A 27,232-nucleotide genomic window follows, 5' to 3' on the forward strand; every position below is an offset into this window, starting at 1 on the left:
GAGATTTATTGACTTTTGTTTAAGTTAACGCACTCGTTTATGCCGTCGAGTCAGAAACCTGAAATCATTTGCCCCGGTCATCCATGAAAAAAATTAATGCAGCAAATAATTCGCTGCGTTCTGTCCTTGCTTTTCTCGAGCCTTTCTGACATGCGATGCCTGCTGTGAGGCATAGATAATGGGACCTTCCACGCCAAAGTAAGGAGGAAGAAACATTTTATGGATCGTCGTTTACCGTTGCACACCAGGGGACCAGTCGATCAGAAATGCGCATCCACAACAATAACCGTTGTTCAATTTTTTAACTTTTTAGCTAATATATTGTAGTAATTGAGACCCAACCTGATAGAAGTAATATCAGAAAGGGCGATCTACATTCTCTTTCAAAAGTCTGACAATACTTTTGATGCTTGAAATTAGTAAAACATCAGTATTTCATGTAAATGTAGGTTATGATATTAAAGTTGCTTGCATTTTTCACTGAAATTATTAATACATTAATACATTATATAGTGACTAATTCTTTTTTGCCATATGCCAATCATATTTTTTCGTTTTTTAATTGTCACTTAACATTTTTCAGCCTTGAATTAGATATAATAACCGTACTGCGACATTTGAGCGAGAGCATACCTACATCTTCATTTATAATGAAATTAAAAGTTATCGATTCTACGAAAATAATCTTCTTAAGTAAAAAAACTATTCTTAATCAGAATATCTTTGTCAAGTGAGTATTTTTGTGTTCCTTACAGTAAGATAGTTACTTTAGGTTATCGCAATCGTTACTTTCTTCAACAATAGCTCACACGTGGACATGATTCAGTGTGATAGCAGTGGTGAAGAAGAAGAATATTGATATCTTTAAGTGTTTCGTTGTTTGCTATTTCTATCATAAGAACGTTTCCTTTGCATAAAGACAAATTTTTCCAGATATACTGTAAAGGAAAAACTGGTTCTGAATCGATACTATTTTGCTTTGAACAGGATTTTGACTCTTCATGACTAGTTATTTGTTACAGTCAAATCATGAATTTCAACCACTGACCTCCATTTTAGCATCTATCTATGTCGCTTCCACCAACTATACTTATTTTTACATACATTCGTATTCGAAATCTTGTTCGACTCAGGCATTCTCACACAATTAATTTGATAACGATTTAATTTTATAACGAGGCAACGAGGAAACTCTTGAAATTTCGTCATTGTAAATTACTCGTAGCAGAGAAGTACTCGTCCGCCACCGTGGCGAATATGATGATCCAAATTTCAAGGACGCGAAATATGCAATTGTTGGGCTATTTCCATTGAGGCAAGCGCGAAAATGAATAGGGGACTCCTGAGAGACGAGTCTTGAAAGAAGGGGGAGTAGAGGATTTCAGACGCCAAGTAGTTTTCAAATGGATACAGGTTAAGTGCGTAATGCATTGTCTTCTAGTCTTGTCCATTAGTACACAATCGTCTACCGGTTTTTACATATAGAATGAAACAGGTATATTGCAAATAGGTTTAAATTTGACTGGGAAGTTTTGGATATATCTTGAGTACCTTGATAGAAAAACCGAACACATATCTTTAAGTATGAATTTCGAACATAGATGTAAATGATGTACAATCGAATGTTGACTAAGTGGATTAAGTAAATTCGGATTTGCTTTCACTCTAACTGTTTAGTTCTCGTAAAGTTACACTCCGTTCTGGATTAATAAATATCTGGTTTAATATTTAACTTCTTCCGACAAGATCCTTTGTTCCAATCTGATGAAATAGATGCCTCTGTTCGAGGACTCTCTCCAAAATTAACATTTGTCATCATTACTTCATACTTTTCTTCCGGAAATGTGACATCTATCTTCAAGAATATCTTCTTTTTAAATAACGCGCTATTAGACGCAAGCGTAACACGAATAACGAACAACTAAAATCGATTCTAATTGAAAACGCAAAACGTGTCTGGTTGATTGATGTAGCGCGTTGACACGATTCTGCCCGACGTAATGCGTGTTTAGGTCTGATACAGACGAGCGACTTCTGTCGTTGCGATATCACACCGATACGAGCCACCTCATGTCCGTGACGCGGTGCGATTTATTTGTAGTTGGGCAATGCATACAAGTTTGCGATATCGCAAACGACAAAACTCGCTTGTCTGCATCTGGCCTTAAACGCACAATAACAACGACTATGTTAATAGAAACGCGACGATTCATGCTGACGCGAGCGTGCCATTCGTTTTTTCATGGATTAGACCATAGTCATTTGCATTTCCGGCGAAGACGACGTATAATACTTCTATTATGCGTAACTTTTCTATTACATTATAATATTACATGAGATGTCTGTTTTCCTTGACGATTTAATACGATAATTATCTTCTGTTTTTCATCAGTGCAAATTTCAATCGACATATGCGCCACTGGGTAAATTTCAGTTGTCAATTAATGCTTTTCTATTGTTGTGTTTCATGTTCCTTGTTGATACACTAAACTCTTCGTTGTCAATGATAGTATCGGTAATGTTTTCACGTTCGATGTTGCGTACCTACTAGATATAAGCAGCACTGAATTTTGTATCTTAACGCCTCATAAGAAAACATTTTATTAACTAAATGATAAATGTATTTGTTTCTTTTGTTGTTAAAGGCTTAAAAATATTTAAAAAATGAACGAAGAATATGTTTGTTTATTAATACTATTTTCCCTGAAAAATTTTACTAAAGTCTGGAATGGAAAAGTACTTAAAGTCTGTTCGTATTCATCTTATCATTGTAAAGAACTCATTAAAAGATTTTCAATAATATATTTGAAATGAGAGATAGTCGAAAGAAAATAACAACTAATAAATAAATAAAATATGAATAAAGTAAATCGTTGTGCAGTTTTATTTAAATCACATCGTCGACAAGTGATATATTTCTTGAAGTAATCTAGAAAGCTCAAATTAAGTAGTTTAGAAAACTTAATGCGTTTCAATGGATATTTCATATATTACTGTATTACTATATTGCAGTCTAATAATTCTGGAGATAGACTTTTGCAGTGTCCATCGCTTTTGATGTTGTATAAATAATGTAATTGCACGATTGCTCCATATCCAATAATTTAACGTAACGGATGGTTTGACTACAGCAATCAAAGTCAATCCCAATGTAGTTATTGATTAATACTAGTTAATTAATATAGAAAATAGTTAATAACAACTGAGTGAGTTGAACTTGGTCATCACGTTATTTTCTTGTTTCCATTCTTTGTACTTTTCTATTATTTACATACACCATAATAATGATGTTATTCATTAATTAAAGAAACGGATTTCAACGAATGAAATTTCAAAGAAACGCAAGAGCTGTGTCCTAATTAATAAAATCGACATTCAGCGGTGAATGAATTTTAATTGACATACAAAATCCATCGTTTGTAATTTAGAGGGACTGTTATGAAAATTCTATGAATGCAAAGATTAAAGACAATGTCTTAATTATTAGGTTTTCATTTCAATTTGCTAACAAAAGTTAGATTTAAAAATAGCCTATTCTTTTTACTAGAGTTAAATATGCACACGTTTGCAAAAATCTGTTGGGAAGCTCACATTACTACGGCGAAAATAAATGCCATGTAATACGTACATATCGTGTGAGTATATATTACAAAACGCGACTCAATTGTAACACTAAAAAGTGGAATGAATGTAGAATTTTGAGTAAATATCATTTGGTAAAGGGTATCCTGCCATATAAGAAAAATGAATAGTTTTGCGATTCTAACATTAAGTTATTTATTCTATAACATCGGATGAAATATCTGGTTTGAGAAATATACAATACAGTACACGATAGCACAATTCATGAAATGAAATCAGTTTATATATAGGTATTTAAAGAAATTAATAGACAAAATAATGAATTAGTCAATGCAAGTATTTTCAATAATCGTATATGTAGGAATGGTAATTTGTAATAAGTGCACATGAAATTCTGTTTTTCAAATTTTTTCATTTATTGGCAAATTTTAAATTTTAAATTTATCTTAAACTAGCGTGAATTTTATATTTTTTAATTTTTTATCTAAAATTAGCAAATTCTAATTAATATTCAATTATTCAAAAAATATATTTGATATAATACGCGTGTAAAAATTAAAAGAAAAGTATACAAATTTTGCTATTTGATATTATAAATTATATAACAAAACATATAGTAAAAGTAACTGAAAACTTAATTTATTTGAAATTTATTTAAAATGCGCAACCATAAAATTATTTCAAGTTAATTTATATATTAGCATAGTTCAACATTGATTTGTAGAATCCAAGAGCGATTTTATCTATCTTTCACTGGAGGCTAAGTAAGAGGGAAAGCCGAAAAATTCTATTGACATTAATAATTGAAGAGATATTAATGAAAATAACCAATCAGGAAAAATATAAGAGTATGATTAGACCTGTAATTACATATTCATTATTGGGACAGATGGCAAATATGAAGAAGGTGAACAAATTAGTTCTGCGTACGTACGATGTAATTATGTGTATGCGAAACAAATACTTCCTTACTTTAAAATAATAAACTTGATGAATTTTGATGTGAAATTCTTTGCATTCCTTTTAATTCCTCGATGTTATACTTATACATTATCTTTTCTAATGACTTACACAATTTTCCAACGAATTAATTATTCAGGAATGAAGAAATTAACAAGAACATTTAATGAATTTTTCAATAACAATTGATGGTTTTTATGAACATGGAACAATAAAATCAGACAAGTGTCGAAAAGAATTCAGATAATCGTAAAAAAATTATTTTATTGAACACCTGACCATTTGAGGAATCTATATAATATATTATATATGGTAAAAATTTTACCCGAAACGTTGCTCTCATTTGATTAATCTTGTATTAGTATACAAACACCTGCTATTTAAAGTTCTAGTTAAAAGGATGATATATCGTATAAGCATTTATACCTACATATATCAAAACTCTGATACGTGGAATGTAGCATTGCCCTTATTCGATCAATTTATGAAAGAGCATATTCAAGAACATTAAAAACAAAACAAAGAAACGCAATTCTGATACGTGTAAAGTAGCGTTGCTATCATTTGATTAAATTTATAAACAACGTTTTTGTTGGACGGCAATAAAAAACAATCAGAAGTACATAGACATATGCTTAAGAATTGTGTAAAAACGATCACGGTTCGACACTCGATGAAGCAAGGAAACGAGGCGCTACCTTAATCGTACGGTCGTCTCTACTAATTATACATACTGGCCTCTAGACCGTAGATAGTACAACCGATATCTGCGCTACATTGTTAGTGACAGCACAACACTCATACGATCGTATTTTTAGATATTCAGTGCCAAATATCTTGGTCTGCGATGTGCGCGATCTGTTATTTGCAAGTACGCGTTCGCGCATCGTTATCGCGTGTGCTCGACGAATTGCTCTGTTGAATTGGCACTGAAATTGACATTTTACAGGATGAGCTGTGACATTACACCTGTATTTGAGCGTTGTACTTTTCGACATCAACCCTATCGAAACAATTTCGTGCAGTTGTTGATGAGGACGTTAGCAGTATTACAAGTGCACAATCAATACAAAATTAATTCTGCTGTAAATTTCTGTATCTAATCTTTCGTCTAATCGACGCATTGATTTCGAAAATTGGAACTCGCGTATCATTCCACAGGTAGTTGTGCTGACCAATCGAAGTAATCGTTGATTAGATGTGCTCCGACGAGGTTTTTGAGGGTCGATCATTCGAGATAGATAATCGGCACGCCACTCAAAAAGCTACGTTGGCGGTCGCCTCTTTACCTTCATTGCGCGTTTCGTCGTATTTATTTTTAAGCCGAATACGACGTAGAATTCGCTAAAACTGTTCCGTGCGAAAAAGTACGTTGCAAGTTAGCTTGTTATGTGTACTATAACCAACCGTAGATAATTTCGATCATGGTTAGAAATATGACTATATATGAAATAGACTATAAATGAAATAGACTATAGCGTTAGATTTACCAAATAGGATCATTTAATCCTTTAACGGTATAATAAAATGACGAAGACTTTTGAGTGGGCGATTTAAGGAAAGGATTTTTGCATTTCATGTATTAGATGCAGAAGATATACTTTCTGCTTTTTATGAAAAATAAATACTGATGACCATACTACATATGATATTTAAGGCAGTTTGTCTGAGGTACTTTCAGGCTATACTGTTAAAGTATACAATGTAAAGTATATACTGTTAAGTTATAACAATTTTATATTTTAGACAATTTCATCGGATATCTGATTAGTTTCAATTATAAACAATCGTAAAATCAATGTTTGCTTTATAATGACCAGCTTGAAATTCATTTAAAGCTCATATTTAATGTTACTAAAATTAAATTACTTTAAAAATCCACAATTGCAGCAAAATATTTGCTATATAGTTTTACTGTATTTGCCAATAATGCTTTTGAAGAAAAACGTAAATTGAATATGCTAAAACGGTATTTAGCAAGCGTATTTATCTAGCATACATTGTAATACATTTTATTGTGTTCTTCTATTATCCAGAGTTCAGTACATAGCCATCTCAATCTTTTTCTGTCATTACGAAGTGAAAATGAAAGAAACTCGTTAAAAAATGATAAAAGAATGCATTATATTTAACGAGGATTAATTAAAATTGCTGATGGTTTTTTAATGGACAGATAATACAAAATCCTAGCAACAGTCAAGTCTTAATATCCTTTGAAAAAAGAACCGAAAAAAAAAAAAAGAAATCGAAAGGAGCACCGGCAAATACCGATAAAAGTATCATTTAGCTTAATTACCATTGCAACTGTCATTTAAAAATAGATCAGCTATAGAAATCTGTAATTACAACTCGAACGATTAATTTTTATATTGGTATTTTGAAAGTGTTGTCTTTGTCCTCGTGTTCGTTTCATTGCCTAGTTGGAATCGTTGTTTTTTATTGCTGCGCAGGGTTTGAGAACAGTTGTCTGGCTACGTAAAAGTTATAATTTTAATTCTTTTCGTTTACTTGATTCTTGATTTTTTTATGTTTTTAGGTTATAAAGATCCTAAATTAGAATTTTATTTGTCCATAAAAATTATTTAAACGAGATAATGCGTCACTTAAAAATAGATAATCTCTACTTCTTACAGAATGTCATTTAATGGTCGCCTTTTCTTTTTCTAACTGTAAGTAAAAAATAATATTTACAGGAAATTGTGTTAAGTGTCATAAATTTTCTAAAGGAAGGTACGTTTTTAAGTCTTTCAATAGAAAAATTATAATCTGACATTTCCGAATAGATTAGATTTATTATTATTTATTATTATCATATATTATATAATTTTTAATTTTAAAATATATTATATATTATTAGAAGATTATTAGAAATAGACTAATTAACATTTCACTGCTATCTTGTAGCCCAGATTCAGTTCTTTGATTCCAGCAAAAATGAAGAGCTACATTTTGTAACATTTTGTACATGTTTACAATTTAATTTTCAAGTTTGTGAAGTTTCTGCGGGCATTCGGTAATCTAACATAACCTGTCATTTATCTATTCTGGTTACTATGTGATACTATATCTGTGAATTACTTACAGATTATATAAGAATGATTCTACATATAGAGTAAATGTAGTAGATAACAAAAATGTGGTAAATAAGTAATGTGAATAGTTAAGCAGCAGACAACATTAGTCTGCACAATACAGGATGAGTTTTCGTAGCCTTGTTTTATGCGCATCACACCGTGCCGCGACGCGTCGGAGCAAATGCGCTATAGCAAAATTCGGTATTCGCTGACTAGCGAACGCGCATGCGTGCAACCATGGGTGCAACGATACGTATGCCGCACCGCTCCGCGCCGGTGCAACGCAAGAGGATGACGTCACTGGTCTGGATGATTAGTCTGCCAGTGGTTCTCTGTTTTGTTGATATTCCGTCTGGAGCGAAAGGTTAACGCGCAAAAACCGTCTCGACCGTTCTTGTCGATTCAGAAGATGACTAGACGATGAATTTTCGGTACTAGCGCTTTAGAAAAAAAGGATGACGAATGATTAACATATTATTAACGCGTGTCATGGCTATTTTTATAGAAAAATAAAAAATTTCAAATGGAACAAATGGAAATAAAATTAATTGTAAAAACTTAGTTACACGAAATTTGGTATACGATATAACGATTATCTATATTTTTTACTACTTTGTTAGTCATATGCAGTGTAAGTGAAAAAGTCTTCTCGATCAGACATTTTGCGCCGCACCTTTGTTCGTGTACAATTTAGTCTCACGAATTTTAGTTTGTTGTAAGATATAGTTATTACTTATATTTTTTATGTTTTTATTATTCTTGCCTAGTATTATAGAGCCATTAGATCAGATACTGATCCTATAGGCGAAAAAGTCGTTCTTGAGAACTGATGTTAAGAACTTTAACGCTACTGAAATCGTAATTAAAGTATCAAAAACCTAGGAAAATTGATAATATCAAACATAATAATACGAGATGTATAGACATTATGATTTATAAACTCTTGCATTTTAACAATTGCACATAGTTTTCGTGGATTTTGGACATTTTTCTCGTTAGATCTTTGCAATTGCTTGACGGTTTGGATGATAGAAAGATAAAGTACAGTTGGTAGAAAATATTTGCGGGAATATTTTGGTACAGATTCGCCAGAAACGAAAGCGTACGGCAGATGCGTTTGTTTGGATCGGTTCGTGTTTTTCTTGCAATTATGTTTTATGGCTTCCTCGATAAATCTTGTTCGTCTCGATAGCCATTCGTAGTTTGAAATTGGAATGGATATTTTCAATAAACGATTGATATATTTCGTGTACATTTTATCATAGGTATTGAGAAGAACCGATTAGCCGAGATTTTTATCCCTCGAGCGTTGTTACGCAAAGACGTGTATGTATACGTTCTCTGAAAAGTCGTACGCAGTTCGGTATAGCGACACGTTTACAGCGGCGAATACAAAACTGGCCGCGCTTTTTCAACGTATCCCAGTTGTGCGTCGCATATCTTTATGCAGTATGTCTGCAGAATTTCGAGAACTCTGCGCAGTTTGTGGGTTCTTTTTCCTTTTTTCTTCGTAAAAAGAAGCCTGCACGAAACGCCCGCGTATTCACGGATTTATCGAGCCTTTTCTAGCCATTTGCTTACGACCTTCGTCGATTAAATTTAAAATGCATTTATGTATATTACGTCCGTTCTAAAAACGAGCCGCTTTAATAACATCTCGCGGTTGAATTGTCGGAATTTTTTAGATTCAAGGCTGTTCGACCATTCCATGTTTAGCGTAGAACCGTACAACGACCATCGTTAAATTCTTTGATTACGTTCCTTTCCCCTTGTTTCGGAGCAATTTTTCCAACACTGTTTCTCCGATACCAATGAAATACTGTTTGGATCAATTATAAAAACTTCATGTGCGAATACAAAATTTGCCTTTATGGGAGGAGCGAAGAGAACAGGTAGACACCAAGAGAGGAAAAGAGTACTGAATCGGATCGAGAACGTGACGAGGTGTTTTTTTTTTTTTTTTTTTTTTTTTTCAGGGATTCTTCAACATTCAATAAAAGTTGGATTAATTTGCACATTGTACTAGGGCGGCATGATTTTCACAGCATTGAGTATTCGTTTCTTCGATATTCGACGACGGTCTAATCAGTGCTAGATCTTTCGTATCGCGTGTGCGGTATTAGCTGCTTTACTTCAACATGAGGAGCGATCGTACGTAGAGTGATCTATATATATACGTGCTTGTGTTTGACCACGGATTCGCGCGTTTTGCTGAGACTTGCACATTTAAACTATCCGACATTACTTAACCAACGTCGGAACGCGGAAAATGACATTGCGCGAATCGTCGGTTTTATATCGCCAGAGAATTAAACCGTTGATCACTGTATGCCGCGACATGATGTTGATAAGAACTGATTACGATTACATACACATCTACCTTTTTCCTTTATTCTCTTCCTTCTCCCCCTCTCTCTTTCTCTCTGTCTCTGTCTCTGGCTCTGTCTCTGTCTGTCTGTCTGTCTCTCTCTTTGTCTCTGTCTGTCTCTGTCTCTGTCTCTCTCTTTCTCCCTCTTTCTTTCTTACTCTTTCCTATCGTTGTAATTACACTGATACGTCGATACGATAGCTAGAACGATTTACAGCTTTTTAATAAGTTCTAGTGGAAACTTTGAAATCTATCATGTACGAGCGATACCCGCGTTCCCGCAACTTTCATAGATAATACGCGAGTACGACGTTATATAATCCGTCGAAGCATTTTGAATTTACAATCGTGGACTGGGAACGTTCGAATTTTCCTGTAGGAATCGTGCTTCTACCATCGACAATCGAGAATCGTCGAATTGTCTGATAATTTTCGATGAAAACTCAAGTTCAAGTCAGTAAATACTGGAAAACAGTTTTAAGGGTTACTGAATAGAGTTAAAATCCAGCTTTTCTTTCCGAATATTTTTTTGTAATATAATATTGTTTCAAAATTTTATATCAGAATCTTCCAGCCTCTTAATCGAATTGTTTCTCAGTTAGAAGCTTCTATAATTATAAAATTAGAAATTATAAAAATAATAAAGACAAATTAATTACAATTAGTTCAATTGTAGTCTGTGCAAGTGTAAACATGATATATAATTCATAATATATATGATTTATATATATAATATTTTTAATTGAAGCAAAATTACATGTAAAATGATAAGGGATACATACTTACGCTTTATTTTGGATCAAATGTATAGGCGGATCAACGAATGGACGATTAATCCGAGACTATATAAGTACCAAATATAACTTATAAGCATGAAATAAGGTAAAAATTTATTATGTATGAAATAATGTTTATTAAACGTAGAAATCGCTAATTTTCATTCACATCTTTAATTTAAATACTTTTCTTGAAGTACAATCACGAAAGAAGAGGAAAGAAAAAAGGAAAATAGTAAAGTTTCAATGAAAATGTGGCCAGTTAAAATGTGGATGCGTAAGACGCAAAAATTGCTAAGTTCATCGATTCGATGAACTGCATATTTTGTTTTATAGCAATTATTACAGTAACAGTATTTTTGGCACAATTTATATTAACTTTCATTAAGATAGAATAACAACCATACAAATTGGCTAATTTTATACGTATATTAGTACTCGTATTTTCGTTATAATCATCAAAATAAATACTTACAAATTGGTCATTTATATTAAAAGTTGGTAGTTTAAGTATTGAAATGACAAAGTTATGTTATTTAACTAGATGTAGTTAGAAATAATAAATATATATCTATGTACTTAATAACGTTGAGCGAAAGTTTCCAAAATAATTAATACGTCAACTAGTGAAATGTTAAATACTTATAAAATTATTCTAAGTCTCTAGAAGACATTCTTATTTATTTACATTGTCTAAATATCACATAATCACGTTTAGGCAAAGTTAAGCAGTCTGCGTCTTCTCAACAAAAGATGTTTCGTTCCGATACCAGGTTCGTTCAATATTTCCTTTTCTCAATAACTATACTGTTTTAGTCTTTTCAACGTACAACCTGTTCTCCTGGAACATTCAACAAGCATACAAATGGAAAGCTATCGAGAAGTCTTAGCGGTTTTTCTGTTGTACCATAGCGACTGTCGGCATGTAGATTTTGTTAGTTGCGCGTGTACTTTACCCATTCTTTTTTGGGAGCTGACGCTCGTTTCCATTCGCGAATGACGAATTCGTTTCAGGACCTTCACCGATTTTTCCGGTGCATTATCCAGATTCTGTGCCTCACCACGCCAAAGATAATGTCGTATGGTTGTTTCGTTGATCGACTCGTTAATCGTATCAAGGACAACAATCAAAGAGTCTAAGAAAGATGCTGCCAGGGAATATTCATTATCCGCGATCTTTTCGTTAATTAAACGAATCCGATCGTTGAAATCAGATCGAAATATCAGAAGTTCAATTCCTAAATTAATCAACGCGTTTCTATAAAAACTATATTGATAATTTTGATCTCGCGATTAGCTACTTTACTCTATCTATACTACGGTAGAAGTATTAACACCTGGATCCTCTGAACAGTAATTTATCAGGTATGCGATAATATTCGTAAGGTTCCATCTATTAGGTTAGATTATAGGTAGTGTATAGGTCATAAACTTTTTTAGATGTAGTATTACAGTGTCATGTCGATTTCATGTTTATAGGATAACCGGATGATTTGCGTTTAAAAAAATTTCATTTGGTTTACTATCAATCTTATTACAGGTATACAAAAAAATTTTCTAATAATATCACTTTTCGTAATAATAATATTTTATTTTTACTAATCGCGCGAGATAACCCTACTAATATTTAGTACGAATTGAATACTTTTTACTACATGCATTTTATTTATCAATCTGATATTTCGTTCACCTAATATATGTCATATAATATAAAATACTAAATACAATAAAATTTGCTGCAGCTTTTCAACAAATATAACCCGTGGATGTTCTGTTAAATACGATCACTTACGTGTCCTTTTTACGAGAAATTCTCAACAGTGAATGACTTTTTTTCTTTGTTGCGTAATATTATCCTGCCAGTCATTAATTTATTAATTATTAAGAAGCTCTACAACTACGCACTTCCCGCGAATCTGTCGCGCTCGCGTCTGTAACGATACGTTCGATGAAGTACATACATCGTTCGCGATAATGGCAACGCAGTCTAAACAGATGATCAAAGTGCAGCTTTAATCACGTGAATTATAGTTCTGTCTTCATCGCATCGTGCGCATTTACAACGACCGATACTGTATTGTTGCGCGTACGTGACTGAGACTTCGCTGTCGGTTGTTTCTTCTGGTTATCATATTCCTTTTATTCTTGGTAAAATAACAATATCCGCCTCGCTCCTTGATCGCAAACAATATTCTAAGTCGAAGACCAACAGTCGTACAGTTAGCTTCTATCGGAACCTTCCAAGTCACAGTATTATCTACGAAGACGCGATGCTTCATTGGAGATTTTTAGAAACAAATATACCACTAGTTACGACGAACATTGTTTTTCTGAAGGTTAAATTTGGCGCGCCAATACCAATCATTAATTTTTTCCTATCGATAATTTTCTACCTATTTTTTTCATTTTCAACATACTTGATAAATTACTGTTCAGAGGATCCAGATGTTAATACTTCTACCATAGTATAGGTAGAGTAAAGTAACTAGTCGCGAGATCAAAAAAAAGCAAAGAAAAGAAGGAGAAATTTACTACGAATCATGTACATTCAATATTGAAAAGATTTATAATAAAGATATGAAACTTCATTATTGTGACGATAATATACAGAGCCAAGAAAATGTACTCACTCAAGGATAAAGTGTATATACACTTTTTTGTACTGCCCCCTCCTGTGTATAATATAATCCGAATATTTGTGTGATCTTTTTTATTTGAACTTGGATTTAAAAAAGTGCCATGAAGGTTCCTGGGAACATAACTGTAGAGTTTGAGAATGTTAAAAATAGTTCCTAATTCACCTAACTAATTATTTAATGCGTAAATTACTTTGAAAAGATTTATAAACTATAGCATCCCTATTCTAAGACTTTTGAATCCGAATATTAATAATTCTTACAAATCCGGAATATATAACTTTCAGAACGTATACTAAAAAATATTACGATAATACTGACGATATTTCAAAATATTTGATAAGACATATGTAATATATACTAACAATTTTCCATTACAAGTGGTTAAATATTTTCGTGAGCGATTTAATAATAATCTTGTGAAATTTGAAAACATGGAAGTTTTTATATTGGTATAATATATATAAACTTGGTCTTTTTTAAACTATAGACATTTTCTTTGTGTAATACTTCTGTAAAATGTTTGTTATTGTAATGTATTTGTTATACTTTAACAGAACAAACTGCGAGTCACGTTCTTCGTCTGTATTTAACAATGTTGCGTTTGTATGAATTTTACACTGTTTGATATTTAATGAGATAAAAAGAGTATTCAGCACATAGATCTATCGAAAAATTTGTTCGAATTTTGGATACTAGCGTTAATTTTTCCGGAGATGCAGTAATATAAAAATTGCATCGATATTGAAGATTACGTAGATACGGGTTGTTTCAAAACTAAGATAGCCTGTTGATATTTGTTCGATCGAGATTTTTTCCCTATTATCTTTATCAGTTCATTCATTAACAAGCATAATGACAATGTGAGAACAATTTTATCAAAAATGTGAATCTAATAAAATCTCAAATATATTTAACGAATCACATTGAGATTCACTTTACTTTATTGTGTCCTACGATTAATAACAAATATTTTTTCATTTAACTATTCATTTATTAACCCAAAAGCGAAATCCTACTCTCGAGGGAAAGAAGTTATTGGAAGAAGTTTCAAACATTTCACTTAACGAACGATTGTATAATGTAGTAGAAATGTTGGTAAAAATTCCAGAATTCCTTGGGGTTTTTTAAAAGTCTGAAACAGACTTTACTACTACAGACTACAGAGCATTATCGTCATCCTATTATTTTTTAATTTTCATAGAAGCTTAGTTAGAAATATATTATTGATTCATTGGTAAAATTGATGGATTTAAAAAAATTAGGGAACTATAGGTATTTGTTAAAACAATTAATTTGAATAATAATAATATATTTGAATAATCGCGTCGTCAAACATCGTTCGCTTTTCCCGTGATAATGCTCTATTAAATGCACCGAAAAGAATAGAAATTGACTTTGTTTAAAGAAGAGACATCCATCGGTACGCTCGTTTTTCAACGTCACTGTCCATTACTTGGCCGACTAAAAAGGCTTTATTATATATGTCGACGTACGATGCGTTCGTATGTAGACGCCTGTCGGCCGATCAAAATTAAATTCGAACACTACCTATGCCAACCTTCAAATTTGTGAAGGAGACGCGAGACGAATGATGATCCGCACCAGACATGTCTAGAGAGGAGAAAGAAGAAAAAAACGAATCTCGATTACGGATTAGCTCTCGTGTAGTAGTGGAGTGGCCAATTAAAATTGGCTGGTACGGAGCCATTATTTTTATTGCGTCTGGGCCACCGAGAAGAATGTGACTGCCGCTTCATTCGTACGTCACGCAGCTCGCGCGAATTCTCTATGTCGCTTGAAAGACCATCGTGTGCTGGCGATTCCTCGTAAAAACCGTTCTCTTAAACGTCGGCGTTGCGCCGTGCATATTAAATCGCCTTGAATCGCTGCCGACCGAATCACTGCATCGTTTGAAACTTTCGAAGACACCGAACAGAACAGCGTTCCTAATTTATACGGAGCTTTGATTTATTTTATTTCATTACTCGCCGATAAAACGTTCTTTTTTCTTTTTTTAATAATAGTTGAAACTTGAACTTCGGATATCGATTCGATTAAAATAATGAGAAACGCTTTTGGAAAATACTCTGAAGGCTTTCGGTTAGCGAACGTTATGCTATCGGCCGATGAACGGTCAGAAACGACCGATTCACGCGCACAACCAAGCGGCACCGGATAATTAATTCGGTGGATTTGAAATATCAATTAAATGCGTCTTCGCAGCAACTTGGCGACCTATCGAACTGTTTCAATCACGACATTCATTCCCACGTACGAATAACGTCTAGGTGAATTTTCACGCCTTTCCCCACTCACTCCTGGCATCCCCCGGTCCGTCAGCGTGCACGCGAGAGCGCAAGCGCCTTTACAGTCAGCACACGACTGCCGCGGCCACGCAGACAGAGAAAACCGTCGCTTGCATATAGATAAACCAGGCGACTCGTTGTCCGAGGTCGGTGCTCAAGGTTGCGCGTGACGTCACTGGACTTCTTCCTCGGACCCCACCTTCTGTCCTACTCCATCGTGCTCCATCACCTTCTAATATCGCGAGTTTGCGTTTATATCCATGACACGACATCATCACACCAGCCTGATCTATCCTTCCGCTATGTCTTAACTAACATGATTCCTTTAACATCGCCAATCCGAAATTTCACACATGGCCCTTGCCGAGCTCAACCAATTTTTTCTCCGCATTCATATCCAGTTGAACGAATTCTTTTTTTGACTTTATTTTAATAACAAGGAAAATATAGTTCATTACAAAATGTGCATAAAACATTTCGAACTTCCATAATTATTAGATTTTAAGTAATTTGAAAAGAAGTTTATTCAACTAGGTGCGAACCCAAGACAAAAATCGAACAATTTTTACGTTTGCCGTTATACTTTATTTATGCTATACGATTTTTTAAAATCTCAAAATCTAATTGGTTGATTATTTACACCTACACAGTAACTCTCATTGAAAAGATTTATATCGCCGAAACAAAAAGATGTATCTATATACTACAAGCGTAAAATTGAATTATGCACCTACCAAATGCTCTGGTGGAAAATTCTTCATTCCTCGAGTATAATTATATATAAAAAAAAAGTTGCAGTTGAAATCGCGACTACGTTTATTGTACATATAGGATTATTACCATACTAAATTTCATTAAACCGACGAGGACCATATTCGATTTATCTCTTTCATTAATTAGAAGAACAGTTAAAACATATATGTACTTTAACCATATTTTATACGATTCAAAATATCTTTACACATTTTTCTTTCATTATGACTATCTTAGAGTTTCACAGCTTCACCTTACTTATTTATTTATCTCTTCAATGTTTTATGAAGCTATTTGTCGAATTTCTCCACATAGTGTATGATTCTTGCATGGGCTATGATTGATTTCTTTTTTTGTATTTTTTGTAAGCTACTTTGCCACTTAACGTAGTAGAATAAGGATAAGCTTGATGAACAAATGGTAGATAGGAATGGTATTTTTTTTTAATCAGACAGACTAAATAGATTACAAGATTTCATTAAGCACCTTGGACAATGTTTAATTAGGATGATCCAGAATGAAAATTAGACATCGAGATATATGTATGTAGGGATATATGGGCTAACAGAAAGTCATATTCTTTAACTTTAATTGATTAATTTATGAAGAAAGTAATTATTTTCTCTTTGAAAAATAAACGTTTATTGCGTAGCTGAATAACGAAATTCAGAAATTTACAAACTTTTTATTAATTTAACTTCTGAAAGTCATGATAAAAGATATGTGCTATTCTTATTTATTTCTCAACAATTCTAATGTAACATTTAGTTAAAGAATTAAGACAAAAATCGTCGACTTCTCTTTATTCTCACACACACACTTATCTTTCAATTGTATGTATTATATTCTAAACAATTCTCTTTCAATTATGCTTTTCTTGTATTTGTGTCGAATGTCGAATGTCGAATCTTTATTCATCTCCGTATGGGGTTTCGTTTTTTTAGAAACACTCACGCAATGGTTTTGAACAAAATGTATGTATAGCACTTTATGTATATTTCGGTGCCTAATCTACGTCTCTTGAATGATAGCGCGCATATTCTGTTCACTCTATCCATTCTATCATATCTACTCTTTCCGTTTCGGATGTTCCTGGAATAATTGGTCTGCGCGCTCACGCGACGTTCATTATTTGCAGGCACAGCCATCCACTTCGCGGAAATCAGCTATATATCGTTTAATAGATACGTATTCTTATTACTATTTTATGCATTTCTATTTCTCTCCAGGTTTGCAAACGGCGTGAATAATAATCCAGATGGTCACGCGTTCGTGATGGATTAGTCGCAATGCACACGGTTCGCAATTTGAAAAATTGCATCTTACGCTGCGAATACTACTTATCTAACCATACCGTGCATGGCAGGGACAGCCTAGTTTTGAAATATTCACCGCATGGTTAATCCGGATTCCGTCACGGTTCGAAAATCGTAGACCTGCACTAGAGAAGTTGACACAGAACTGGATGATGCGACTTTGTGAAAATTGCGTCAGATTGTATTTTATTCTGAAACTATAACCAGCGTTTGACTTTCTACCTTCAAAGCGGGAACTATCTATTTGTACGTAAATTTAAAACCGTTTTGTTGCTTTGATTTTACAAAAGTTTGAAATTTTGATATTCATTTACAACAAATATATAGTTTATAGTTATAGTTCCAAGAATATTTCTAGTTTTTGTAGACGATGGAAATTCAATTTTCTAATTACTTTCTTATTTAAGATTTATTTATCTAGTACAATTCGAAAAATATGTAATATATTACACGAAACTTACAAATAATTGAACGTATATAATTTTCTTTATAACATGTTGCCATGAACCTTTGAGGTGTGTCATAATTTTCTGACAACCTACCTATGTATGATTTGACAATTCATAAGTTCTCAATCATTTACTCAGAGAACGATCTTTCGTTATATCCTACAGTTGTATTATACAGTATATTTTAATATATTTGTCTTTATGATATTTTGTGTGAATAATGGGCTTTACTGCTAGAAGTAACTTTCAAGAAGAATCTTTAAACTTTAAACAACACGAACTTAAATATCTTCTATAAACAAAATCTAGCTGGAAATACAATATTGGAGCACACAGACAAATCATTCCGATTTTCTTGTTGTCACTATAATAAGATCGCGTTAATTGTACAATAGACAATGCTTCTCGCAAAATAAGTAACAGAGAAATTTCATTTTTGATCCTGTCTATTGTTCTCATTCTTCGTCAATATCACATGTTAGCGATAAAATCGATTCGAGCCTTTTCTACGGGTAAAACTTATCCGGTACTGGTTAATCCAACGTTGACAGTAATTCATATTAGCGTAATTCCACTGGATCTGACGAGCAGAATTAAAAGTATCAGAAGGCATTAAAATATTAAGCAAATATTAAATTTTATCAGAGATGGACAAAATTTTAATTATTGTATTTATTCGAATAATACATATATGCATATGTATAAGGTGTGTGTGGATTGTTCGCGGGCCTGTATAGTTCTTTTATATCCGAATTGCATACTGAACCTTTTTCGTAACTTTCTCCGTGGATTTTTAATCGTGCACGAGGCGTATGTCAGGATTTGCGACGCATAGTGGTTGCGTAATGAAAGCGCGGTTTCGATACGAAGTTCTAGCATCGATACGTAACGTATACGCGCATTCTCTAAGAATCCTTGCAACCTGAAGCCCACGCATTAGGCGTGTACTCCGTGCAGGAATATGTACATACTATGATTGCGTGGAAACGTTACGTGTGAACGGTATAACGAGTTTCCCGAGTGAAAGGGCCACATTAACACGGAAAAGTTTACACTTGCCGCTGGCGTTACACTCTGAGAAATATCAGTGGGCGAGCGCGACCCGCTCGGCTACGAGCGTATTTAATTGTTTGCTTAATTGTTCGCTGATGAATGGATGGCATTAAGCCGGCATTAAATAATGGATGGAATAACACAGTGGCTTTCTCGTTTAGGCCATATTTATTGCGGCTCATATGCGAACGTCGCATAGGTGTATTTCTAAGTAGATATGATTTACAGGAATTACTGTTGGTAATAAAGTTCAGATATTGACTGTAATTATTGGTTGTTGTGCGTTTTAGTCGCAAGCTAGTCAAAATGTAGCTAACATCGTAGAAAGAAATATTTTTGAATTTTGTATGAAACTTCTAAATTATTAGGTTCGGTTCTTAATAGGTTCAGAGATTGTAGAAAGAAAGACGCATCGATCATGCTTGATATTCTGTTAGGTGTCACGTAATAATTGAATAATAACTATAGTCAAATATTTAAATATTGAAAAATGCGGAAACCAATATCATAAATCATGTAATAGATATTATAATTTGTGTTTAGCACGACAATTTTAATTATGAGTATTTAGTGTTGAAAAATTCATAGGTTCATCCACGAATAATTTAAATGTCTTTCGTAATAACGTTAGTATTAGTAACAGGTTTAATGACTAGATCGCTGATTATGATGATTATGCATTTATTGAGAATTTGAAGATGCAAAGATGCATATAATACATAAAAGTATATAAAATGTTAAAAATATAGTATCCACTATAATATATAGTACGTAAAACATTCTCAATTTAGGTTAGATTTCTTTTTATTGTACTCAGAAAAGTATGAATCTGCATAAATATCCGCAGTCTATTAATTATACAAATAAAGAGAGATAGTAAATAAAATCGTTTCCATTTCAGAAAATTTATATGATCTTGGTATCTGTGGCAATTGTAAGACATAATCAGTTACTAGAGTAATACTTCTACAGCATAATAAGGTAAAGTAAAACAGTTATTAATAAGTTAATGAACAATAACTATGTTTAAAATCCACAATTAAAAGAATCAGAGAAAATATGTTAATCTTTAATTTCAAATTGACTAAAGTTTATATCTTTATCTCAAAGCCACGAAGTTATTAAACAAATATATTTATCCTGCAAATATAAAATTACCAAATATAAGAATAAACGTCGTAGAGAGATGTAGCACAAGAATATGTAATTTCCAGCTATAAGAATACTCACAACGCACGTTATTACTAAATTTAATTCAATAGAATTATTTACATTAATGTTAACATTATTAAATATACGAAGATATGTAATTGTTAGAAAATATTAAAAGCATTATTTATACGTTAATTTTCTTCACATGTTAACTAGAACCGACAAGCTATAATCTCCATTTTATATTGCCAATGTTTTCAATTAGCAGTAACAATTTATTTATTTAGAAAATCATTCATTTTTTAACGTATTGTTATTCATATAAAAAATATATTATGTCTTTCAGTCTTTAAAGAACTGAAATTGGTTACTTTGCCTTTATTAATCGCTAATTTGACTGAAACGATGTTTTGATTGATCCAAATGAACCTCTTCCCACGGTCATTGTATGATTACAAATTTAGAATTATAAAACAGAATAGTATTCTCATGAGAAGCTAATTGTATTGTTAAATACAGATAAGTTTTGTTCAAACAATCCTTCGTAAATAATCCTTCTACGTTTCTACATGTCAAAATATTTATACGAATTAGTTATTAAAGAATTACAGACAGTTTATGGTTGTTAAATACTTCAAGAATGAAAGGGTTAACAAGTTAATTAACCTACACTTTCTTTGATTAATTTCCCTTTAATTTAATGAAAATGGCACTTTGGAATGTTCCGATCATTAAAGGACGCCAACTGATCTATAATATTCTAGCGTTTGTTTATTAACAGTTAATTAACGAAAAAACGACATGTTGCATTAAACGGTAGAAAAGGTATCATCGCGGTGAGCGTGTACCGCATCGTAAATTTCATACTATTTATACACTTTATATGCTGACGAAATTTATGTTCGCACGAAGGGTTAATGTTCTATTATATGCGAGATGTCGCGCACCGCTGGTGAATAAAAATTACACTCAAATTAAATTACAACCGAGTTTAAACTCGACAGTCAAACTCGATGACTACGCAGTTTACATTCACTTCTATCTAAAATCGGAAGTAATCGATAATCGGTATAATTTGGGAAAAACTGGCCGTTTTTATACCATAGGTATTACAAAAATATATTCTTCAAAATTACAGAAGGATGTATTAAATAAAAGTTTCTAGTATACTAAATATCATTATATCTTATTTACAGAATTATTTATATTGTTGGTTAGTGAAAAACATAATCTGTTTTCGATTTTATTACTTTTTTCCAAGGATCCACAAACTTTTCAACTTCTTCCTTATAGCAATTTTGTCGCTGGAACGTCAAATAATCTTAAATAATGTTATTAATTTTTTTTATTAAGCAGTTGAAATCTCATAAAAGTTAACAAAAATAAACAGATAAGTTGTATATAAAAATTAATATTACAAATATAAATAATAAAAATCTCCAAGAAACTTGAAAAATTATTACTATGTTATGGAATGTCAGTTTCCTTTTATTTGTCAACTAAGTGTGTATATGTATATGTGGGTAGATCGGAAGGAGTGGTTCATTGTTAAATGTGTCTTAAGAACACTATTGACTTCATGGTAGATTTTGAATACATAGAAGTTGCGTTTAAACGTTATTTTGGTAGAAGATAACATTGTTAGTAATAAAGTATTTCCAATTTTTCAAAATCACAGCACGAAGTAGAATACTAGATTATGAACACAAAAGTATAATTGAGAAACTTTCTGGAAAGAGAGCCCGTAAGATAAAATGGTAAATTGCGTTTAAACCTTTAATTCTAGCTTTACGATATTAACTATGTTTTAATTGATAATTATAACAACTCTTAAAAAATTTTGTTCTTTTTATATTTACAAAGCAAACAAAAATCTCACAATGATGCAATCATTTAATTAGGAAAAACATACACGTGTAAAATCTTAAAATGAAATTTTTGACGGTACGTGTCGAAAAAGAATTATTTCTTAGTCATTAATTACCAATTTAATTCTCTCCTTTTTTACAAATATTTGCGATATCACGTATGTTCATGCTATATTAAAAAACTGTTGTTTATGGAACCACATCTTATTCATTATAAAGCTGTAGATCCGTTTTTTAGGAAACTTTACAATATTATTAATGAATTACATAATAGAAAGTTATAATGGTATCCGATCAATAATTTGGTAATCATCATTTAAGGAAAAGTTATTATCATTACTAAACCACGGATGTTTATGCATTTTTGGAACATTTAAAAAACTATACAAAATGCACAGGATTAGTAAAAATATATAAAATATTTGAAGTAAAGCGCTCGATATCATTCAATAGACTGAATATTTTCAATGAAACTCGAATAGATATCTGTTTCGTTTTACATAAAACGCAAATGGAAAAGGAGTTTTACATCATTACTAAACTGAGACTTAGTCTTGGGCTAAAAATATACAAAATGTACATAAGTAACGTGCAAAAATATACATATAGAAATTCCCAATTATCGTATTTATAATGTCCAGTAAGTGAGCTAAATCTCAGTTTAAATGTTTAGATCTGTTCATAAAAATATGGAATTACATAGACATTTGCGGTCTGATCGTTATTAACGGAATACAGAAAGTTATTTGTTTATTTCCAAAGATGAAATTTTTCGAATAAGAAGCCGATTCTGTCTGGAATAAATTAGATTTGGCCGTTTCCTAGCTGCGTGAGCATAAACACGAGGCGCAACAGGGTCTCTTTCGAGGTGGAACGAAATGTTTGGTCGCTCGATCTCGCTGGCTTTCGCCTTCTCTTAACATCGTTCAAGGTCGTGCTGTTCTTGCAACGTAGTAAAACGAATAATGTTAAGCCCCGCCTCTTTTCTTCTGAACACTATCTGTAACTTCATCATCGTATGGAACTTCGGTTAAAAAGCAACAAGAGGCGCCACGCAGGGTTGCGTGGTATTTTTGCCTTTTCTTGCCAATCACGCAAAATCTTGATCTTGCAGATCATTATTGTTTATTCGGGATTACGAGAATTTAGAAGGCGCATCCATTGGTCTACGCTTCGATGTGGTATTTTGCATATCTACCGATTTACGTTCAACGGGTTTAACCTCTTGCCTTGTAATGTCACACTCTTGGCAGAGATTATAATTTTGGTTTAATGTGATTGTATTCATACTACACATTAGTTTAAGCTCTAACCTAAATTTCAATTGTTTAACCCGACGATTACATTGCAAGTATGTGTAATATTATAACTAAAAATGTATTTTCCATTGTCGACCTTTATCTATTTACAAAAGGTTTAAAGATGAACATAATATTCAAGATTAGGGACTTATTTGATATATCGATATAGAAGTAAACAAGAAGCATAGTATAAAAATAATTTTTAATTAATTTCTATCTTAACCTAAACAAATTTGAGCTAAATTTGATGAGATTTATCAATATATGTAAACAAGAACATACAAAATATTCAAGACATAGTACTAATTAGAATATTTAGTAGGTAGAACAATTTTCAACATTTGAATTATTTTCATACATACATTATTTCAATTATTTCCAAATATGAATTTGCATAAATATCTGCAACCTATTTATAACAACAGAAATATTCAAATGTTAAAAGCAAGCACTTTGTAAATTTCAATGTAAAATTAGGAAATATATAGGAAATTAAACAGTATAGTCAAGTGGAATTGCATATAAACAATGATTAGGTCTTAAAATTTTATATAAATGTTGATATTTGTTATCAATGGATGATACTGGAATAACGCAATGTATATGCTGCAGAATATTATTTTAAACTATAGCTATGATAAATAAATTTGAAATGGAAACTAAGCTTTTTACATGTGGAGGATTTTTTACATCCTATAGCGGAGCCTTTCATTTTCTATGCTACTGCTTAGAATAATAACGAAGCTTTACATTTCTAAAGATTAATTGTAACTTATATATATAATATCCTAATATTATGTTACGTGACACAGTAATAGTAGAGAAAATTGTTAATGCTCACTTGACTCATCGCTGCTGGTTTCGTATTTCGTATTTTGATGGCGAAGACAGTCGACTTGATATCTCGTATTTTATATTATCGAACAATAGCATTTGTAACTCACAATCAATAATAAATGAAAACAAATTGATTCGTTACGTAAATTAATTTGCTGAACTATTTAAGTATAAGTAGTGACAAAGAGATTAACAATATTATAAAGATATTTGCGGTCTACTTACCAAAAATACCAAGTAATAATGAAAACATGGATATTGGCGATGATCATAATGAGGTTTACAAAGTAATAATGTCGTTGAAAAATATTTCAGACAAAGTAAACGATGTTTCAGATAATATTGGTAATCATAGAACCGATAATTGTAGAATCATAGAACATTAATTTAAATCTGAAGAATTTTATTTTATAAAAAGTAATAATGTTAAAATATTTTGCAAAAGAACAGCTGGCTATTACATGTGATTAATGAAATGCCTGATCTGAAATATGATTATTCAGGAAGTTCGTAGTGATTCTTAGATAAATAAGGTAAATACAGATTGAATCCTTGTGAGCAGAAATTTATGATATTTCTAACATTTTTACTAATTCCCATATACATATCAAGAATGGTAAGTGAATCTCCAGGATATTTTTAATCTTTACAATCGAAATTTCTATCCGAAGATTTTTATCAATCATTTATGAACAATTCTATGAGATAAAATACCTTCTTCATAAACATTACATACCTTATATGCCTTTTGCATGCTTTTAGACATGTTTGCCTTTGCGATATGAAATGGTAGAAAATGTCATTAAATATAGAAAATGCTTTCTATCTCCCTCCGTCTTTAAAATAGCGTAACTTCTAGAAAAGTCAACCAATTATAATGAAACTTTTCCCAAAGTCACGTGAAAAGATGACCTTTCAGATTACATAATGATGAATTCCATGTGCGTTCAATGACTTTCACTTATGTTTGAATGTATTCAAATATCAGCAATGAATGTCCAAACATATAACCCCAACCTATCCCCAAACAACATAAACTTCCTAGACAATCCAAAACGTATGTAGTAAAAATCCTAAAACATGAGATTAGTTATGTATTACATGCTGTCATTGATTCATGGAATACTTGACAAAATATTAAACGTTCCATTTCATCGACCACGCCACGTTACATTACATTATATCATAGGTCGTATCATAAAGTTACAATTCTTAAATATTTTCACTTCTATTATTATCATTAATAACTTACTTAGAAAACTTGGGAAGAACTTTCTACATATTTTCTTCTTTTCTACAATAAAATTGAAAAACCGTGTAGAATTATTTTATTACTTAACAAACTTTTTATCTTTAACTACTGGAATAAAGAAAAACAATAAATAGTAAAATACATCATTACTACGTTTTTAATAGACACTTTAGGTTCATAGATAATAACTGCAGTAGGGATAGAACATCAGAACACGCAGTAATTATTACTATTATTGCTTCTAATTATTAATTTACCATTAATTTTTATATATCGAAAGAATTTACACATGTATATAGTGTTACTAGAGATCAACTGAAATATCCAGATACTTGTGAGTGGCTTTGTATTTCCATATTTCGATACAATGCAAATTTAGTTTTATTTCAGTGATTTATTATATCATATGGAAAAAAGCAACAAAATCGGTGAGTGTAATTGGCTCACTGACTTCAATAAAAAATTTTTAATTAGATGATCGCACGAGGGAAAAACGGGGACAGAAAAGAAACAGAAGGTTGGAGCTTGTCGCGGTTCGATTTTTAAACGATGGCGGGAAGGTAGTTTAAAAGTTATGGTGACACAGAAACGACCGCCGCCATGGTGAAAAACACTCGCAGACATGTTTAAACGGTGATTACCATATCCATGGCAACAACAGCATCGATCCCTAGAGGATTTTTTATAAAGCCACCCTTATGCGTAGTCGCATCGCTCAAGTGCGTTTACGTAATGCGTGTACGTGCATATACATGACTGAAGGTGGACCTATATATAGGCGCATGCTTAGATATATATAACCTTGCGTATGATTATAAATATGTAGCGTAATATACAACAATTTCTGCGTTCCAAGCTAGCTCGTTACTATCGATACGATACTATTGACGCGGGACACAGTGTTTCTCAAATTTTTCTAGAAAACTTGATTTTCAATGAGCTGTAACAAGACAACACAAAACTTTGGTCGTGAATAACCGGTCAGAATGACGAAACAAATCGCTGCAGATCAGTAGGCAGGAATGAGACAACAGGCAAGAGGGCGTTTATCAGAGAAACGTGAACGGTACACGATTTTTCTCGGATTTCGGGAAGATAGAAATTTGAATAATGAATAAGACGTTTTCTGAGAGATTCGAATATTTTGATTGACGAGACGATACTCTCGAAGAAACTATCGATCAATCTTACCTTCGCGGTTATGTAGCGAGTAGTCTTTTATTGTTAAATTCTCGTTTATTCACGGATAAACTGAAAAATATGCGCTAGTTCTTTGATCACCTAAAATATTAAAAAAATTTTTGTTGTTTCATATACTTATCTATTTACTATATAATAGTTACTTATATTTGTAGTATAATTCTACAATCATAAATAAAATTGTCCGCCACTATTGGAATTCTACAGATAAAGTACTAGAACTAAAATTATTCAATTCTTTTGTCTTAAATATTTAATATTAATATGTTATTGAACGCAGAATTGAAGCAGCGAATGTTTCGTATTGAGCTTGCACACCTTGGTCGCGTTTTCATTTTGATATGAG

The 27,232-nt window shown here is 32.2% G+C and overlaps 1 protein-coding gene and 1 long non-coding RNA gene across 4 annotated transcripts in view; one reads left to right on the forward strand and one right to left on the reverse strand.

Annotated features, from left to right (window-relative positions):
- The window catches only part of LOC132904606 (forkhead box protein O-like), a 297,766-nt gene that overhangs the window by 69,923 nt on the left and 200,611 nt on the right, over positions 1–27,232 (forward strand). The window lies entirely within an intron of this gene.
- On the reverse strand, positions 11,167–13,058 carry LOC132904517 (uncharacterized). The gene is made up of 3 exons (XR_009657611.1): positions 12,553–13,058; positions 11,717–11,908; positions 11,167–11,601 (listed from the first exon to the last, which is right to left on the reverse strand). It is a non-coding gene; the product is annotated as an uncharacterized LOC132904517 (long non-coding RNA).

Source organism: Bombus pascuorum, chromosome 2, assembly GCF_905332965.1.
Source record: "Bombus pascuorum chromosome 2, iyBomPasc1.1, whole genome shotgun sequence".
NCBI classification, from domain to species: Eukaryota; Metazoa; Arthropoda; class Insecta; order Hymenoptera; family Apidae; genus Bombus; species Bombus pascuorum.